Genomic DNA, 22341 nt, shown 5'->3' with positions numbered 1-22341 from the left:
AAAGCATTTGGTCCTGCTCAACCTATCATTTAATATGAAATTTAAAGCTGTCACTGATGTCATATAGGGTATAAAGCTTGATGCCATGTTGACACTAAACTCCATTTAAAAGCTTCCAAAATATTCTGGGTGTCTTGTTCTGACTTTTACAACCTTTGATAATATCATCTTGAGGAGACCACTCAAGAGCAGAAATCACTGATTTTAGTAAGCTTCATAATGCTAGAGAATCCCACGTGGAGATATCTGCATTCTACTGCTTTCTACTAGAAAATGCACAAGGCAAATGTAATGAGATGAGTTGGGCATATTGCAGTGCTTTAAGTGAGAAATGATGAGTCTGGGCTTAAGCTGGAAAAAGGGCAGTGATAAGAGGAATAAATGTGTAGAGTGAATTGGACCAGGTGACCTATTTGTGATTGGGAACGGGAAGGAGAAGTGGACGGCAGTTATAAAATCTTTTATTGTTAGACTGGGTAGACGGACATGCTATTAATGATCATACACTCGGGGTGGGGATGAGGGATTTGAGGCTTTATGAGAACCTCTGTCCCCTCCACATGAAAAAAACAGGTCTAGAATTACTGCATCAATGCAAGAAGGTCTGGGACAGTTGCCATAAGTCAGCTCCAATCCCACGCATTATGAGCAAATGCAGGTTCTCTCAACCTCAGTTATCTCTGACTTTTATTTTTCTGGCCCTGGGGCATATAATTTGAACCAGTCTTTCCTTTAATTAGAATGCAGATTCCAGTAGCTTTATTTACAAACTTGGCTTAAGTCTAGGAAAAAGTACAATCCAGCCTACCTTACTGATGTATTTCAGAGCAGTGTTGACACTCAGGCCTCTATTTTACTATAAGTAAAAACAAAACCAACAAAGCATCATCTGTCATAAGTAGAAATTCAAAGAGCACTACATATGATGGAGACATATTTTAAACATCCAGTGTCATTATTTGAGAGGTAGTAAGTTGGAGATAAATTAGAACAGATTTTCTAAACTATCTGTGGTAAACGATCAGATATTTATTTTTAAAAATACCTAATGTGGTGTAAACTGATACTTATGCAAAATGCAAGAAAAGTGAATCAGTTGAAAAAGTAGATGAAAAAGCACAAAGTACAAACCATCCAACTTTGCATTAATATAAAATTTAATCAGCATAAAATTACTCTGTCAAATTGCTATAAAAAAGTTTCTAAATATTACTGTGGATTCCTGCCTTTATATTTAAAAGTGTCAAAGAGCTCACACACCTATTGTGGTCTGCCAAATGCAGTTTAGGTAGAATTGGATTCAGAACCTGAATCCAAAAGAAAACATTTAGATCAGCAATAATGAGGATAGAAGGAGATTATAATTGGGAAAAGCAAATGAAATGAGAAACAGCTGAGGTCAGAAAAGAAAACTGTAAAGTCATTGTATCATTTTTTATAAAGGAACTTTTCACTAGCTAAACCTGGCAATGTAGGGGAAAGCAAGTTGATATAGCTGGAGTTGAAATTTTGTCTATTTTTAACAAGGTGGAAAGAATGGTATGTTGGAGCATATGGGTTGGAGAGACTGAAAGACAAGAGTGGGATTTTTGAATGTAAGATCAGAAGTTTGAATTTCCTGTCATACTTTCAGATCTTTATTACAGTAAATTGTTTAGAATAAAGCTCTCTGGAGTCTTCTAAACTAGCAATTTTTATTTGTTACATAAATTATTAACTGCTACTTTTTTCAGATTATATTTTTTTTTTCAATTTCTGCCAAAAAGTCATCCAACAGCAAGTATCTTCTCAGTCTTCCACTCCTAGAGTAGACCATTTCTCAGATGCAAATATTTACAATAGTAATGACACAGAGTGGCAGAGTATTTTTATTCCTAGGTGTCACGTCATGGAGGAAAGATGACCTGATATAAGATTATTGATTGACATTCATTAATTCAGTATTAAAAGTGTGAGAGCTGAGAATGTTTGACATTTCTATCTCCATTTGCTGAAAACTGTCTTCAGTATTTTTTTGAAATGACAAGGAAAATTTAATATTGAATTGCAAGGAATTTGAATTCTTGACAGATGTAATGATTTTGACAGCATCTAATTCAAATGGAGTTGCACAGATCTCTAGGGATCACAGAATAAAGAAACTTAAATGATCCCAATGATGGAAGAAGAGCCAAAAATATAATAAATGACATTTGTTTGACTTGTCAACCTGCAAAGCCTACCTCATGATCACTGAGGAGCCTCTAACAGAAGTTTCTCTTCTCAAACCATTATTACAGATAGGGACTCCGAGAGAGAAAATGTCAACTGTCACAAGTGACAACTCAAGGGGCAGTGCATATACTGGATATATATATAAATTTAATAATTCCACAAATTTCATAGGAAACTCTGTAGACAAAACCAATTTAGTTTCATGGAAAAATGAAAGACAAAATTCAAAAAAACTTGACAGCAAATTTAATGCTAAAGTTTTGGTGTGGACTTTTTAAATGTAATCACTTACATATAACCATATATACCCATAGTGAAAAGAATGTATATGTATGAAAAAATGTAATTTTCTACATTTGGATATAAGAACAAAGTGCTATTGTTAAGTGTTTTACTTGAAGAGAGTAATTGCCCCAGAACATTATGTACATTAAGGTAAAAATAGAAAGAGTAGTAACAACAATAATAATAGTAATAAATGTTTGTGGCATATTTACCAGGTGAAGGGCACTGTACTGAAGGTTTTACGTAGTTATTGGGTATATAATATTATCTTTGTTTTTTTACAGACATGAAAATGAAGACCAAGATCAGAGAATTTGAATGACCTGCAGAATGTCACTTTGATGAGTTACATGTCAGAGGTTTGAGTATGATCAGTGTGATGTCATTTTATTTAGCTCTTTGTTCAGTCTCAGATGCCTTAGCAGTGATTAGTCAACACTTTCATATGAGTTGTAGCATGCTACCATTTTAGTAAAAGGAGTGTTGGACAGAGATAAAGGAGACAAGATGTGGTTCTGGCTCTTGAATTAGGTGGTTATGTTGTTCTGAGTAACCCACTGTCTCTGTAAACCTTTCATATCCTAAGTGTTACAAGAAATTACTGAAATAGTTTTTTTTAAAAAAAATTTCCATTCTATTTAATGTATACATAAATGAGCTACTAAAATTATTGCATGATTATTTTATGTACTAGCCCCCAATCTTAAACCAACTAATTCGTGTTTATGAGCTGTGGATTCAACAGATAAAATGAAAGGATGCAGATTGTTTAATGAAATCCAGCACATCATTACCAGCAACCACTATAAAATGACTCATAATTCATGTCCATCAAAGGGTGCTTTAGTAGCATTTTCATAAACAAATTGAAAATTGTTGACTATTTGTTAGATACTCTAAATGTGAGTCTCAGAATTATCTAAGCCTTTACTTGAGACTTTTACATGAGAATATCAATTTCATTACCTTCTGAAAAACTGGTTCTTAAGTGCTTTGAAGCAAAAATAACAGCAGCCTGGACGTTTGAAAGTATGAGTCTTTATTTCAGCAATAAAGGAACATGAAAATAAACACTACTCAATCTACCACAGAAATTATTGTAAACTGTTTGGGAAGCTTGAGGGACAAGGGAAAAGAAGGAATATATATTATTTTAACAAGCAGTATCCCAGGAGTTGGGGAAACAGGTATTAGAGTAGTTCCATGAAAATTTTGTCCTGTTAAGTTCCATTATTATGAGTTGTATATTTTTACGCTCCTGATACCATGATTTTGAGAAGATGCAGTTTATTGTAGTTGTTTTAAGGCAACTGGAGACGAACATAGTTGCAAGTATGGATTCAAAAACCAAACATACACACACACACACATTCATACACATTTGTTTTCCGTTTTATTAAGGAAAGTATACTTTTAAGAACAAGAACATATAAAAAATGTAATTTCAACTTGATGCCTGTATCTCTCAGTATAAAAATCTGCTGGATTGCCAAGTTGAAACGGCAAAGTCAGATAGCCAGAGAGAGTGTCTCCTTGAAATGATTCCATCATAACAATTTATCGACATGTCTTCAGCTCCAGAGATCGGATAGTGAGTGTTTAGGTAGTAAAATACATCTGGTATTTTGGCTTTAAAGAAAAGTTTGTACAGTGATTTTATTTTTCTTATTTTTACTAGAGTCCAGTGAAACATTATCACAATTAGCAAGCAGCTTATGATGGTTGAACTAGTAGATTGCAGGAAAAATATGTTTGATAAATTGTTGATGTAGATAAATCAATGGACCTTAAAAAACAGGCTTACAATAAAACAAAATAAAATAAGACATATAATTTTAGAAATTGAAGGAATATAAATATTTTCAAAGTTAAATTAATTGTTCATAATTTAACAGAGTTCTGATTCTATGTTCAGCCCTTTTTAAAAATGTACCAGAGAGTCTTGCTCTTTTAGGCCCATTACATTTATTCCTGTACATTAAGATATGTAAGTATAACCTGGAAAAATCCTAATTTTTAAATGATGGAAGATTTTTCTTTCTGTGAAATATAATTTTTACAAAACAGTGCACGAAATGTTCTGAGTAAATTAAAGCTCTCTTGGTGCAGTCTGTACATTACCCACAGCTTGTTCTGCCATTTGAGAAAAAGACAATTAATAATATTAATAAATCATATTGAAATGTTGATGAATTAAGAATGAAAATTGAAATTGGATTTAAACAATGCCTTAAGTAGTATAAGACAGAAACAACATGAATTAATCTTCTTTCTTAATAATAGTTTCCATCTTGTAGTATTTCACTTTCTTACGTTATGTTGGTGCAAATTTCCCTTATCATGAGTTGCATATTTTTACACTCCTAATATCACGATTTTGAGAAGAGGCAGTTTGGTGTAGTTGTTTTAAGGCAATTGGAGACCAACATATGTAAACACACATACACACATACACACACACACACACACACATTCATGCACATTTGTTTTCCATTTTATTAAAGAAAGTATACTGTTAAGAACAAGAACACAGAAAGAATGTAATTTCAAATTGATACATGTACCTCTCAGTATACAAATCTGCTGGATTCCCAAGTTAGAAAAACAAAGTCAGATAGCCAGAAAAAGTGTTTCCTTGAAACGATTTCATTACAACAATTTATCTATATGTCTTCGGTTCCAGAGATTGGATAAGGAGTGTCTATCCAAACTCTGGATGTGAAAGCATGTTGACAAGTTTTGATTGTTCATTTCATATTATTTGATTTTTTGCCAATTTAATATCTCATTTCATTTTCATTTTAGCACCTTAATGATACATCCCCCACGCGTCACAAATTATTGTGCTTCTTTAATTTGCCATTTATAGGTTTTATACATTAAAATGCCATTGCCATTAAAAGTAATGGCAAAATCCACGATTACTTTCAACCAGCCTAATAGTATTGGAGAAAAAAATAAACACTTTGGATTTAATTACACTCTTAGTACTGAATACAGTTTCTCATAGAATGTTCTAATGAGAGAAGAAATTGAATAAGCAGTAACAAATAGAAAAGAAATAAAATTAATGTTGAAAGTTTAGAGAAACTAAGATATGTATATAAGCTTTCTAAATAGAAGAAAAAAGTGAAACTTTGTTTATTTGATATTATTTGAGGTTTTGCCAATGTAATAATATCTCATTTCACTTTTGTTTAAATATCTTAAAGATAAATCCTCCATGTCATAAATTACTGTATTTCTTTAATTTGCCAGTTACAGATTTTATATATACCTAAGAAATATCATGATCAGTGTCTAATGTTAACACACATTATTTGTTTGAAAAATCAATAAGTAAAATATAAAGCCAAAGAACACGAGATAAGAAGCGCTTTATGTAAGTTTTTTTTTTTTTTAACAAAAGCCTGATGATTTAATTCTGAAAGATAATGAATACTGCAGTTTTGAAATCACATGATTTTATAGGTTGATGTAGATGTCCCATTTAATGAAAAATGTTGTCCTTCAAGTCATTCCACTTATACTTCTGACTAGATTAAATTTCCCTCCTAGAATCCTAATGAAGATAATGTATCTTTTTGCTTTCTTAATTCTTTCCTAACAAAACTTTTGTGAGGGGGAAGGAAATGAAGAGATCATCTTTTGACAATATGCTGAAATGAAAGCAACGTGAATAAACTTATTGGTTAATTAAGTCTTTAGTTTCTCTTAATTGGCACAACTTAAAATTATTTATTGATAGCAAATGGTTATATGTTCTAAATAAATTTTATTTTTGGACACTGTGGAACAGTTAATAAATGTATCAAATATTCTACCTCATGTTATTTTTTGCTAGTTTACACAAAAACACAATCATTTTGATTTTGTTGTTTTTCATAAATATTTATGTATAATATCATTTTCCTTGTAAACAGGATTTTTCCTGCCCAAAGGGAGGAAAAACAATTTGTGTGTTAATTTTATCTCACTGGTTTTGTTCAGCTTCAGTAGTTGTGTATATAAAGGAAGAGATTAGATAAAGGGGAATACAAGCAACCCCTGTTGTGAACGTAAAGAATTTTAATTAGCCATGATGATAATTTTGAAGCAATTCAGGTATGTTCCATCCCTTTGTTCATAGAACAAACCAGCTGCTAAATGGTTCCTGTCAGTAGGCCTTCAATACTTATTTTGTTTAGATTTTGCTGCCCCCTACAGAATAACCAAAGGCATTCATAGGTTTGCCATGTACCTTCAACTTCAAGATGGGAGCATTTCATGTCTTCTTGAGATTCTGGTAGAAATATACCTCACATCATAGTTTTTATTACTAAAGTTTGGCATATTTTGTATTACTTGTAACACAGCTGAACCTCCCTCTTAAAATTAAAATAAAGAAATAAAAAGCATTCTTTCCAATAATTCCTCCCTTCTCTATTTGAAAAGAAAAAGTAAAAATTTTGAAAGAGAAAAACTAGTAATGTTTAAAAATTTCAAATAGTAACCTCAGTGTAAAACTATAGAACATTTTGCCCTTTTTTCTATTTAATGAAAGGCAATTTTATTGTTCTAAGTGTTTAACAGGCACAAATAGACCATGGAACTGACAGGGGAAAAATTTCTTCAAAGAGAAAGATAGATTATCTAGTTTACCTTCAAAAGTTCTAATCTATGTAAAAAAAAAAAAAAAAAATACATTTACTACTAATAAATATAAAATGATTCTTTCTTTGAAAATCACATTATTGATTTGTCAAACATCATTTTTCTGGGTCTTCAAATTTAAAAAAAAAATGTGTATTTGTTTTTAAATAAACTCCTTGCTCATAGTAGAAAAATTTAGGTTAAGTGCAAAAATTTAGGTAAACCAGAAACTGATAATTCAGTGTGTTCTATTTCCCAAATAAATTATTTCCTCGAAATGTGCAACACATGGTAATTACTTTCATTTATTTTTTGTATTTTTATCAGATGTTTCTCTTTGCTAGGATGATGCTTATGAAGAAGTAAGATACATCAATCATAAAAGGTGTTACTGTCTCTAAATAAAATATCATCATCACCACTAAGTAGTGACTATTATTATTATCATCATCTTCATCAGAGAACCCATCATTTGTTATATTTATGCTTGAAATTTTTAAGTTAATTTTTAAAATCTATTTCCCAATTGTTTACTGTTAGCACATAGAAATAGAAGGATTTTGAATATCAACTTTGCAGTCTGCTACCTTGCTAAAGTCACTCATTATTTATGATAAATTTTCTTTAAGGATACTTTAAAGTTTTCAATGTAAATAATAATCGTGAGCCACTAACCCAATAGTCTTCTTTCAGGTCAAGCATTGCTAGCTCATATGGTGATCTTTAGCTAAAAGAATTTCATTCATTGCTACAGATAACATTTTTAAATTTTTAAATGAAAACGAATTGTATTTTTTATTTGTAAACATTTATTATATTCCTGTTTAAAAAAGTAATATTTAAAAAATCATGAAGTTTTCATGAAGATAACTGAAATAATTTCCATTGCTAATTATAAAAGGTAGTATACTCTATTTAAATATAAATTCAGACTAATATGTGAAAGTGGCAAAAAAAGTATAAATATTAAAAGAATGTGGAACTTAATATGAGCAATTCGACTCAACATTTTAAAATCTCTCATCTAATAAATAAAATTGTTTATTTAAAGATAAATACAGGAGGCTGAGGCAGGAGAATGGCGTGAACCCGGGAGGCGGAGCTTGCAGTGAGCTGAGATCCGGCCACTGCACTCCAGCCTGGGAGACAGAGCAAGACTCCGTCTCAAAAAAAAAAAAAAAAAAAAAAAAAAGATAAATACATCCAAAGTTCACCTAAATGGCACATTTATCTCCAATATACATCAAAAGTTTGAATGTTTATAGCCTTACAAAACATTCTTTTAATTCCTAATATAGAGTTATTAGTGCTAAAAGCCTGTGAAGCTAATTACCACTCTCTATCTTAATTTTAAGTAACATATCTTTAAAAAAATTAAGAAGGAGCATAAAAAATAAAGATTATCGAAGCTACACTAAAAAGGAACACATGATTTTTAAACTGAAATATTTTGGTTCTAGATTCTTTGCATTTCCAAATATGTTTTATAATCAGCTTATCAATTTCTGCAACAAAAACAGAAAATATGTCTTGGTAAAATTTTACATGATTAACATTATATGGTTTTGCACTTCACAAAAGCACGAGCTTTATTTTCTTTATAAAATTACATGTTTTTCTCAAGAAAAATATTGTATAACAAAGCTATAAATCAAATTTTAGAAAATATATCCAATAAACAGACACTGTTTTTTATTTAATTGTAATCTCAGTATATAATATTAAGTGCAGTTAATTGTAATTCTTTAAAAATCAAATAGGAATCTTTTATCTACCTGAAAACAGATATTGTCTTCAACTATATATTTAAAATACATTCATAATTTCAGCCAGGAATAATGAAATAAATTGCAACACTAGAAATTGATTATTGACTAGTTAGGTTCCTTTTTGAAAATTTCTGTAGTTCATAAAATTCCGAGCTGTTTATTCAGGACTTAGTTTTAACTTTTCTGCAAGGGAACTATTTTATTTAGGTCTTGATGCTTCTGATATTCCTTATCACTGGATTCTACAATGTATTCTATCTTTTAGTTAACCTTAATTTATTTTTAAAGAACATATTCTCGAATAATAAACATTATAGAAGTGATTGTTTCATTTATACATCTTTAGAAAATAACTTAAAATCATAAATTTAAGTAAAAATTTTATTTTGAAAATTGATGGCCCATTTTAAATCATAGTGAAGTATTTTTCTAGTAATTTCTAGAAATAACATTAAAAATGAAGTGTAGTTTACATACATTTAAAAAATGAAGTGTAATTTACATACATTGAAATGCACCCATTTTAAATGTAGAGTTCAAGGAGTTTTTACAATGTTTACATCTGTATAATTAACACTCCTATTAAAATATAGCGTGTTTCTATTGGTCAAAGAATTTCCCTTGTTCCTTCCTACGGTTATTCTAACCTTCCATAGGTAACAGTAAGTAGCATGCAGCTTGTATCTCTTTGGATTAATTTTGACTGTTTCTGAATATCCTGTGAATAATGTCAAATATATTCTGTTTTAGATCTGATTTATTTTGCTCGGCGTAGTGTTTTGACATTTAAACGTGTTGCTTCTATTGACAATTTTGTCTTCATTTTGCATAGCTGAACTGCCTTCCATTGTATGACTATATCATAATGTGTTTATACATTCTTCTTTTCATGAATGCAGCCTTTGTTTTTACCCATTGCCATAATAAATAATGCTACTACAAACATTCTTGCATACATGTGTTAAGGACATATATTTTCACTGTTTTTCTGGGAGTAAAATTAGTGTATCATTATCTAGGTTCATGTTTAAATCTAAGAAAAAAAAATGTTCCAAGCAGTTTTCCAAAGTAGTTGTACTATGTCACACCACCACGCGTGGTGCATCAGAGTTCCAGTTGTTCCACATTCTCTTAAAAGTTGAATCTTTTTAATTCTAGCTAATCCAGGATGTCTAAAGTTGTATTTTCAATTTGATTTCCTGCTGAGCACCTTACAGTTTTCACTAGCATTTCTCAATAAGCACTTCCCATAACTTTCCTGACATTTTGTATCCTATCCTGTTAATTGTCTAAAATCTCTACCTATTTTAAATAGATTGTTTGTCTTACATGATTTGTAGGAGTGCTTTATGTATTCTTACAAATTCTATGTCAGATACACGTATTATGAATATTTTCAAAGAAATAGATACCTACCTCAAGGTTGTGAAGATATTCTCCTGTGACTTCTTCTAGAAGCTTCATTCGTTTTCCAGAAGTTTCTTTAGTCTTAGTTTTTATGTTAGATATATGACTAATCTCAAATGAATATCTGTATATAATGTGAAGTGAGAATTGATGCATTTTTTGATGTTTATTCAGCTGTTCTAGCACCATTTGTTGAGAATGACTTTTGTTTCAACTTTGAATTGTCATGGTGTCTTTAAGATCAGTTGGCCATATATGTAGGGGTCTATGTCCATTGAACTTTATGTCAATTCTCATGGCATTGCCACAGTCCACTGATTATTGATTACTTCTTTGAGTACTCTATCTACATGTTTCATTAAGATTGTTTGGATAGTCTAGGTCCTTTGCATTTCAAACAAGTTTTATAATCAACCTTTCAATTTCTACAGCAAAGCCAGTCCAGATTTTAAAGAGGGTGTGCTAAATCAATAAATTGATGTGTTGTGAATTAATTTACAACAATAAACATGGATTGTTAAAATATTCTTTAATTTCTTTCAAAAATATCTTGAAGATTTAAAGTTCCTCTAAACATGAAGATTCAGAGAATCCATCATTTGTTATACTTATGCTTGAAAATTTTAAGTTAATTTAAAATCTGTTTCCCAATTATTTACTGTTAGCATATAGAAATAGAACAATTTTGAATATCAACTTTGTAGCTGGCCACCTTGCTGAAGTCACTCATTATTTATGATAAATTTTCTTTAAGGATACTTTAAAGTTTTCAATGTAAACAATAATATATGTAGTTGGCAAAAATAATTTTACTTCTTCACTTCAAAATTATGTACCTTTATTTTTTTTCTGGCTATATTGTGCTAGCCCTTAGTAAAGTTTTTAATAGAAGTGATCAGTGCAGACATCCTTACATTTTTTTCTGATCATAGAGGCTAAGTGTTTGGTATTTTACTATTAAGTAGAATTTTCATAGATTAGTTTGTTTGTGTATTTATTTATTTATTTATTTATTTATTTATCAATGACATATTTCTTATTTTGTTGAGAATTTCACCCTAATAAATGTTGGATTATATGAAGGGCTTTTTTTTTTTTTTCTATTGAGATTAAGTGCCTTTTTCTCCTGTTGATTGATTTTAGGATGTTGAAAAAAATTTCTCTCTCATCAATAACATTCACGTGGTTATCTTAAAATTTTTTGAGACACTACTGGATATTATTTAATAGCATTTGATTCAAATGTGTCCATATTTATGAGAAATTTATGATTTACATTTTTTTAGATGGGTCTATTGGTCAAATTATTTATATCATGGTATGCTAGACTTATAAAACTTAGTGTCCCCTCACTACTCTATTTTCTTAAAATGTCTGTATATTATTAATGTTATTTCTTCTTTTATTTTTTGATACAATTTTCTAACAATCCATCTAGGCCTCCTTGAAGGACAACACTTTTCATTAAATGGGACATGTACATCTGCATCTATCAGTGCTTTATTGAAAATATGTACCAAGTATAGAAAAACCCTCCTGATGAAAATAAAAAAAGAGAAAATACAATGTGAATGTTATGACATCACAGGCCAGATTTCCTGTTAGGACAGCTCTAGTTGAGAAGCTATATCAGGAATTAAGCCTAATCAGACTGCAAAGCATGCAAGTGAAGCAGGTTGTGGAATTGATATTTTTGAGAGTTCTACTACTTAGGTCTGTTCTTTTGGATTCTGTCATGTTGATTTCTGCAGCTGTTATGAGATATCCTTGTTAAGCAATTGTAATGACACTTTCCATTTCAAGCTGCTGGGATACTGGGAGGTGGGCAGAGCAGCTGTGAGTTGTATGTGTGTCATTGATGCTATCTGTGAAGACAGGAGTAAAACATGCTCACAGAGCAATGAACAGTCTTCCTTCACAGGGCTTCTGTAATAATAAGGCTGATGAGAAATGAACATTGGAGAGCTACAACTAAAATGTGGTGAGAGGTCACTTAGACACAACAAAAAGTATGAGAAGTGTTTCCAAGCAAAATATATTTAATTGAGAATAAATGTTATCAGGGAGAGCAGGCATATATCAAAGGAACAAGTCTATATTAAAAACACAAACCCACACAAAATGACAAACATCCAAAGACACAGGTTTGTAACAGGTTTATAATACACACAGACTACACACCCAATAAAAATCTTACAGAGACACTGTGGTATAAGAAACAAAAGTCAAGAATACCATAGCTTATATACATTCAGCTATCCTTAGCAACTGCACCACCTCTGTGCCCAATAAACACAAACACTCAGACAAATGCATTTGTCAATATGTTGTGTATCTTATCTTTACCACATAGGAATTACAGAGGAAATTTTTTATAAGTGCAGAAATATAACAGAAAATACTAGCCTTCCAATTTTATCTTAGTTTTTAGTAAAACAACAAGAGCATAAGTAATAAAATAAATCTGCCTTTCTGGGCTGTTGAAGAAAATCTTAGACTTAAGTGAAGATAATCCTAAAATTTGAAAAGTTAACTGTCTAATTTCTTCCTGTATCTTGTCTGCCTCTTAGATCCCAATCGCTGCTCATCTTCTTGAAATTTTCCCAAATAAAAATTGATCAAATTTTTAATTTTTGCATGGAATTTTAGAGAATAATAACATATGCAAAAAGAAAAAGAAAAAAACAATAACAAGTATAAAATGAAACTATATTGGTGAATGAGACAAAATGATTATGAAATCCAAATTGGGGAAACTTAATGCTAAACAAATAATAAATAGTAATAAAGAAATAAAGTTTCTGAGTTCCATAGGCTGAGTAGAATGAGAATGAGAAAACCATGATTAGCTAGGCGATTCACTGTGATAATTGAGATCTGTTTATGCAGAATTTTGTAAAAAGGATATTAGATAGAAAACTATGACCCTAGTGACTTTGTCAAAAAAAGCACTTAAGTACTAAGTTTAGCTCGCTCTATTATAATATTAATCTTAGTTTAGTTTCAACATTTAAAATATATTATGTGTTTAAAAGGGTAAATGAACTATCATGCAGAATGGACTTAATTTGTTCATTTGTTCTATGCCTCAATGCCATTCTGAAACATTTTTAATTAAGAACATGAAATGACTAATTAACATTCAGCTCTAAAAATAAGTGACTAATTGCAATATGCTGAAAAAAGCAAGTTACTTCATGATTTGCCATCAAATCTCTTCACAAAAAGGACTCAAGGAATTCTGTTTCAAAACACTTGAGGAGGTAAAAGCTTCACATTAAAAAAAAAAAAAAAAAAAGAAAGAAAGAAAAAAAAAAAGAACTCTAAGCAGTGCCATAGGTAGGGGGTCACAGATACACACAAAAGTTAAAACTATGCATTGATCTCAATCTATTCAGTTAATGGTTATAAGGAGCCTGATTCCACCCCTGTAGCAAAAACTCTAGTTTTTATGTACTCAATATATGCAAAGTAATGAATCACTTTTATTTATTCATATAATAAATCATGAGTGAAGCTATTAATTCAATTCTCATTTTATAACTAAAGAAATCAATATAAAGGAAATATTAATAGACTCTCAGAATTACACAGAAAGTTAACAGTAGATCCAGATAGATAATAAAAGCACTATGTACCTATTCATGGCTTACCTGTATGAAAAAAATAATAGTTCATTACCTTTAAAAATTGCAATTTCAATCTACCTGTGTTGGACAAGATGGCCACTCTCATATTCTTATTGTGGGAATATTAATTGTTAGAGGCTTTTCAGAAATAAATAAAGCAGATTACATAGAAATACATATGCTAAATGATACATTTCTTATAGAAAACTATTGTAAACATGCGGCAATCTAGCAGGATTTCCTCTAGAGTGGCAGAGGGAGGACATTCCTCAAAAAAAAATAAATAAATAAAAAATAAGAAAAACAGTAGAAAAAGTGTTAAAATTGATGTTTTCAGGATTATAAAAACCAAAGGCTTCCAACAACCTAAGAGTGCTTATTGTAGAAAAAATGGCTGAATTTGGAGCAGCATGGTTTGTGTCCATTAAACTTGGCCTACTCCCATTACTTTCTCTACAACTGTGGTAGCTTCAAAATCCAGCAGCTTGTCTGGTGCAGTGGCTCACACCTGTAATCCTAGCACTTCAGGAGGGTGAGGCAGGCAGATCCCGTGAGGTCAGGAGTTCGAGACCAGCCTGGCCAACATGGTAAAACACCGTCTTTACTAAAAATACAAAAATTAGCCAGGCATGGTGGCACACACCTGTAGTCCCAGCTACTACGGAGGCTGAGGCAAGAGGATGGCTTGAACCTAGGAGACAGAAGTTGCAGTGAGCCAAGTTTGTGCCACTGCACTCCAGCCCAGGCAACAGAGTAAGACTCTGTCTAAAAAAAAAAAAAAAAAAAAGACAAAAGAAAAGAAATCCAGCTGCCTTGAATGCTCTGGAGAAAGCAGACTGGATTTGGGACTTTTCAAAAAATCCTATTCCATAGCATTGTCACTTAGAATCTGTCTCATAGCTCTATAGAAATATCCATTCTCAGGTATTGTTATCTGACTAAATGAAATCCAGCTCCATGGAAAAAGTCTATCTCCAGAGTATTTGTCAAAAGTAATCAATGGCGATATTTTCTTATGACAGCTGTTTTGGCTAAAGCAATGTATTTGCCTTATTTGGGCATCTTGTAATGAGGCATTTCCCTTAATTGGGCATGGTGTGATGAACTGGATCCCTGTGATTGGCTGAACCCTGCCTGTTTGTGATTAGCTGAAGCTTGGTTGTTTTTTGGAGACCTAAATTAGGTTTTGGTTTGTTTGTGTATTAAGTTAGGCTGCAGTTTGTTACATAAAAATTTAATATATGAAGGCAGCTTCAGGTAAAATTTAATTCTACATGCAACATACATTTTAATAAACAAAAACTTCACAACATTAATAACTAACACTAAATACAGACAATTCCCGTCTTACAATGGTTTGATTTATGATTTTTTTACTTTACAATTATACACAAGTGATGTGCATTCAGTAGAACGGTACTTCACGCATCATTCAACCATTCTGTTATTCTGTTTTTCACTTTCATTGTAATTACATTTTCAGCATTTGGTTGTTAAATAAGCTTTTCATTAGAGAATTTTGCCCAATTGTATGCTAATATAAATATTCTGAGCACATTTAAGACAGGATAAGCTAAGCAATGATATTCATTATGTTATATATTAAATGCATTTTTGAGTTATAATATTTTCAACTTACAATGAGTTTATAAGGTTGTAAGCTTGTTCTTCATAAGTCAAGAAGCATCTGTACACTCAACTAACATATAATGAAAATAGTACAGACGTATTCCAAAATAGAGGCTGAGCCCGGGAAGTTTCTTGGCTTCACTCAGGAAAGAATTCAAGAGTGAGCCAACAGTGAAAGAAAGCAAGTTTATTAGAGCAGCTGTGTAAAGCAAAATGGTTACTCCACAGATGGGGTAGGGTTATCCTATAGGCAGAGTGCTCCAGAGTAGCCCTGGAAAATTACCGACTGCCTATATTTATACCCACTCAATTATATGCTTAATTAAGAAGTGGGTTATTCATGAACTTTCTGGAAAAGGAATGGGGAGTTCCCTGAACCATGTAAGGTAACTTCTGGGTTGTGGCCATGGCATTTGTAAAACATCAGATAGCTGGTGGGAGTGTCTTATGCAAATGCAAATAAGCAGTGACAGGAACTAAAGGTCATTTTCATCACCATCTTGATTCTAGCAGGTTTTGGCTGGTTTCTTTGCTACGTCCTCTCTTGTTCAGCAGGGTCATGACTAAGGCTCAGAAAACAAGTCCTGCTGATCTCCTACCTCAAAAATGGATAGAGACATAGAATGAGATAGATAGAAGACTGTGTCCAAGAAATAGTGTCACCTTTTTTGTCCAATATAGAAACAAGCAAGATACTTATTTAGATATGACAAGATGAAACATCCTAAAATCAATCTGCAAAGTCAGAAATTCATGTAATAAGGTATTTGTTATGTCCTCATTATGTGCTACAAGATGGAAAAGCAAACTCCAATTAGATGCAGTCCAATCTGTTGAGACTTGCGATCAGAAGGAATAAATATATAAATCAATAATTCTAACACATTTGACCAATTAGGGTGTTCAATGTTTATATGTAGCTCAATAGAGAAAGGAAAAAGTGGTCCATTATGTTTATGGGATAAGAAAAGTTTTTACAGACAAGGTGGAAATATGAATTCACTGAGAAGAATGAAATTAGAGGATGATTTTAGGCAGTGGATATAATATGAACTAACTTATTGAAAAAAGGAAAAAATTATCATGCTCAAGAAACTGAAGGTTATTAGTTATGCTCACAGTAAAGCAGAAGGCATGTTGTTATTAGGGAAACAGGAACATAGGAGGGCCAGACTGAAAACATTTTAACATCAACTCCATCTTACACTAGCAGGGCACATTTCTTGCTAATCATGTCCCATGGTCCTAAGATGTTTACTGCTAAGAAAATAGTTTAATAATGTCTGCAAGAACAAACTCCTCTGACAACAAAATGTACAGATGATCTAATATTGCATAATAATTTATGTTTTTAAGATGATTATTGTCATACTTTGTTGCACTTACACACTAAAATGCCAGGAATAACTTTCTTTAAATCAACAAAGTACTAAAGGTTGTTATGCTGTCAACCCACCAGCATGTAGACATAATGTAAAGTAGTTTTTACATAGACAAGACCCCTAGATAAGAAGTGTTAAAAAAAAGATGATGAGTGTTTCCTTTTGCTTTCTGAGGATGCCCTACTGTGTATCTGAGTAGCTTTCAATAAACTAGCTCTTTTCACTACACTCTGTGACTTGCCTTAGATTCCCTCCTGTGCAAAATCCAAGAATTCTCTCTTTGGATTGAGATCAGAAACCTTTCTTTCTGACAACTTCTTCCTGACAACACCACAAAGGGATTTTTAAGATGAGGCCCTAGGCTAAGGAAATTCAGTTTGCAGCACCAATTGGCCACCTCTGGTAAGTAGGATCTGGGTGAGTGCACTTTGTTGTCTCTTCCCTTCCCTTTCTTGTCCCTTTTCCTTGTTTCAATGCAGTTAGTCTTCTGAGTCCCAGGAGACACAAGGATACCATGTTCCTTAATATTCTCCAGAGACTAGGGATTAGAGCTGCCTTCCCAGAGTTGTTGGATCCTTTGGGCTATGTCTGCTAGGGAACCTGGCCTGGTGGGATCTCCAGGTTCGCCACCACCTTATTGCACAATATTTTTTGGCCTTTAGAGGTATCAGGTTACAATGTTGCCATGATGGATAAACTGTGGCTCAGAGGCATGTTTGCCAGAACCTTCTGCTTCTTGATCCCCATGTCTCCTTTGTTGGCTGCATATTTGCTGTCTGTGCCTCACTAGTGATTCATAACACCCTGAAATTTATACCTATCTTTTTCCTTCTGGTTTTGATGATTTTTATTCTTTGGATTGCTTAATTGGTATCTCTGTGTACAGCATTGGAGGCCAAAAGCCTTCTGGGATCTAGTTTTATTTAGTAAAAACATAATTTTGTCTAAATCAGAAATTATCTAAAGGTCAATTAAATTATGGACTTGAAAATAGTTACTTGTGAAACAAGGTAGAAAGGAACCAATATGTAGAGGGGAAAGAGAGATGAAGAAAATTATGAATATAAAGGTGTATTTTTGGTAGGAAAAGTTATGAAGAAAAGAGAATAATTTTGTATGAAAAAGGGTCATGTATGGTAAATTGTTGTCTTAAATTAAAATGACTGATTAGTTAAGAGAGACAGAAGTTTAGAACAAGAAAGGCAAAGCATGTTGTAGATGGCCTGTGTAAGTTACAATAAGGCTTGTGAAGGAGAATTTATAAAGGAATTTTTATGTGATTAAGTTGATTATAATTAAAAGGAATCATTTATAATAGTTTTTGTAAGATTGGTTTCCTACATAAAACCATGTTTTTCAAGGTATTGATTTGCTCTCAATGGAATTACAACAAATTTTACTTTTAATTTTAAAATCTTTCTCTTTTAAAAACTTTTCAGAATCCCATATCTCAAAAGTTCAACTTTTGCTGTGTCTCACTGCTTTCAGGGTTTTTTCTCCTTGAGAAGACCTAAAATGACAACTCTCTCCTTTGATTTTTTCATCAGCCTCTGTAATGTTTTATCCTCTGGTTCTAACTGTTGTTACAGCTTGATACTGAAATATTTTATCTTGAAGGTCAAACAAAAAAGCAATGTTTTCCTCTAGTATAACTTGATTCTCTACTCTTGGCTTTTCTTGATATATCTAAATTTTCAGTGTAATCAGAAAACCCATGCTGTTCTTAAGAGCCTTGTATTCCCCTGCTATACTCATAACCTTGAAAACACTCTTTCTGTGTCTGATTAAACCAAGCACTTTTTTCATCAAGTTTGACTTCCAGATTATATAAATGGGCTTTCCTTAAGGAGAAGCAGTCACAGTGCAAAAGATTTTTTTTGTTTTGCCTTTTTGGTAACTGGCTTTGGAAACAAGATTTTATAATTCTTACACTGTCTGGATTAGGTTCTTAGTTGTCAAATTTTAAGATTTAAAAGGGTTATGGATTTTACATCTATTGACTTTCAAAGTCATTTTGATTATCGCTTCAATAAAATGAGTAACTATTATTCCACAATGACCTGCGATTCTCTTTTAATCAAATGTTTTGAGTCTTTTAACATTTTTAACAAATGTCCCCAAAATCAAAATCCTCGATTAAGTTTCTGACTTACTTTTTATTGCTGGAATTTTTTAAAGCTATAAAAATTACTCACTGCAAGGTTGTAGGATCATTTTATAGCTTCCAGTCAGACCATGAACTCTAGTATTACCACTCCCAGCCTGATAATTACATATACTGAAAAAAAATCAGTCAAAGGACTCCCTTCAGCACCCTAGAAAATGTCTTTATCAGATGCTATTAACAAATCCTTGTGCTGTTAAGTTACAGGGCTTCAACTCCTGAGTGCATATATCTTATCTAAAGAAGGCATTGATTCCTGTCAGTTTCTAATACCAAATTCAAATTAAACAAACTTCATCTTCAGATTCAGGCAAAAATGACAATCAAAACAAACAGCTTTCATGAGACATATGGTCAGGCTTATATTCAAAAATATTAAGGTTAATTTAATAATGTATTAGCTTTTCATTTAAAATATTGTTAATTCCTCATGTTTTAGCTCCAGAATTTGAAACTATCCAATCCCTCCAGGCCTAGATACTATTGCATTGCAAGGGCCAGTTTTGAGGGCTAAAATTAATTTAGACCTTCCAAAACAAGACTTGGCACACAAATGCCTCAACAGCTGAACAAAATGATGGTGTTTTGTATAGATAATTGCTGCAAGTCAAGATTATAGTAGCTCAATACATAGAATTTATAGATAAGTTAATTTTATAACCTTGCATTTTGGCTTTTAGTATTTTGGTTCTTATGTTGCTTAAAAGAGATTTTAAACTAATTACTACCTGCCCACCTCTATTTGCATCTGGCCTGGAGCATTTAATTGGCTATATGTCTTTTGACTCTAAGTCTCTTCACCATAGGGTTCCCACCAAGAGACATGATGGACCCAGGGCAGGTAGCACACCACCCTCACATCACTATGGAACAAAATAAAAGTTTGGCCATTTATACTGCCTCTGGCATGTCTTAACTAAAAAGGGGAAATATAAACTAAAGTAAATAAAAATAAATTAATTAACCTTAATCTCCCCTCCTCCTATAGAATATACCTGCCTCTTGGACAAAGGGAATTTTAAAAAGAATTGAGAAACTAGTTGAGGCCATGACAGGAAACAGGGTTGGATGGGGGGAGGATACACCTCCTATACCTTCCCCTCAACTTGAAAATCAGGCACAATAGATCAGCATTAACATTAAAACAGAAATCATAAGACTTACAGAACAGATTCTTTATGGTAATAAGATATCAAATTATAAACAGAATCTAAGATCATATCAGTCAAGAGTTGAGTCTCCACACCAACATAAACAAAGTCATATTTCACATGCATGTTTGTTCAATATAGATGTATAAAAACCACCTTCATAAATATTAATAACTCTCCTGCTTAACCAGGAGACTTAGTCTTATTAAAAACTTGAAAAGAAGGATCTCCTGTAGATCACAAAAATGGAAGGGCCCCTATCAGGTATTGTTAAGCACTCCTATTGCTGTTGAAATTCAGGGAATCACTAGCTGGGTACACCTATTCAAGATTAAACCTGTTTCTTATGAGTCCCAGCAGACTCCTGAGAAAGACAACAGGACCTACACTTTTGAACCCTTAGAAGACCTAAGGTTGTTGTTTTGCAAATAAACAGATAAGTAACATCCAAAGTCTTTTGCACTGCTACTCAACATTATTAATGACTCCCATCCATACAGGTTTGTACCCCCAGTGCATTCCATGGCTATGTGGTCATTCATTCAATTAACCTATAAGTAATTTGTCTCTCATTTGGGATCATGAAACCAGTGTATTGATAACATTTACTTCAGGGGTCAGTGTACAATAGAACAAGCAAAGCCCTCTAATATACAACTGTATAACATCACTCACCCTAGCATTAAGCAAGCAATGGGCCTTATATTGACTGGGATTGAAGTTGCTGTCAGTTTGTGGGCTCTTTGGGGAAAATTTACCTACCATAAGGCAACTCTTAAAAACTTTACTTCTTCATTCTACACACTGTCCATTAAACAGGCGACACACTAAAACTCTCCCTTGATTTATTAGCAGATACAGCAATGGATCTTAAATTAACCCTTACTTATTGATGGCTTGAACAAGAAGGAGTATATGTTATAATCAAACCTGCTGCAGTTGTGTAAATACTTCAGGTCAAATAGAAGAAGATACACAGAAAATATATGAAAAAGCTGTCTGGTGCACAAATATAACCAAGGCACTGATCCCAACTATATTTGGTCCACAATTGAAAGAGCCTTCCTGAGTCTCCCTTGTTTTTTGTCCTTTTTAGCACCTTTGATAGCTAACTTGTTATTACTAATTTTTGGCCCTTGCTTGTTTAACTCTTGATAAAGTTTGTGTCTTCTAGATGGCAACAATTCTAAACAAACATGATGGTGGCACAAGGCTTCCAAACCATCCCATCTTCTCACTTAGGAAATAAAGACATCCTACCTCTAGTCCCCTTAGATCAGGAATCCAGAGATTTTTGCTCTTCCAGTACTAGGCAGGGCCTGATGATCTGATGGGATCATCAGAACATCACACAAATGAGGAACTCCCTTGGCTCCCTAGAGGCCAGCTGCAAACATTTCCAAGAAAATCCTGCCCCAAAGATCAACATCCATTGTCAGTAGGAGAAGTTACAGAAGAATGACCTGCATCCTTCATCTCCTCTTATGAGTAAGGGTTCTCTCATAAAAGGGGATTATGTTGGGGAAAAAAAAAGGAGCATAGAAGAGCTAGGGTGATACTTTTTTTGTTTGTTTTCCTCTCTTGTTGCCCAGGCTGGAGTGCAATGACGCCATCTCGGCTCACCACAACCTCTGGCTCCCAGGTTCAAGTGATTCTCCTGCCTCATCCTCCCAAGTAGCTTGGATTACAGGCATGCACCACCACGCCGGACTAATTTTGTACTTTTAGTAGAGAAACAGTGTCACCATGTTGGTCAGACTGGTCTCGAACTCCCGACCTCAGGTGATCTACCCATCTTGGCCTCTCAAAGTGCTGGGATTACAGGTGTAGGGTGATACCATTTTATAATCAACTCCTATGAGATGATTTTATGCCACTGGAAAGGCACATTTCTTGCCAGTCATGACCCATGGTCCTAGGATGTTTACAGCTAAGGAAACAGGTTAGTAATACCTGAAAGGACAAACTCCCACAACAACAAAATGTCTAGAGGCCAAAATATCACATAAAAGTATATTCTTTTGTGATGATTATAGTCATGCTTTGATGTGTTTACACACTAAAATGCCAGTAATAACT

The sequence above is a fragment of the Piliocolobus tephrosceles genome, chromosome 5 (genome assembly GCF_002776525.5).
Source record: "Piliocolobus tephrosceles isolate RC106 chromosome 5, ASM277652v3, whole genome shotgun sequence".
NCBI classification, from domain to species: domain Eukaryota; kingdom Metazoa; phylum Chordata; class Mammalia; order Primates; family Cercopithecidae; genus Piliocolobus; species Piliocolobus tephrosceles.
Note: the sequence above shows the minus strand (reverse complement) of the source record.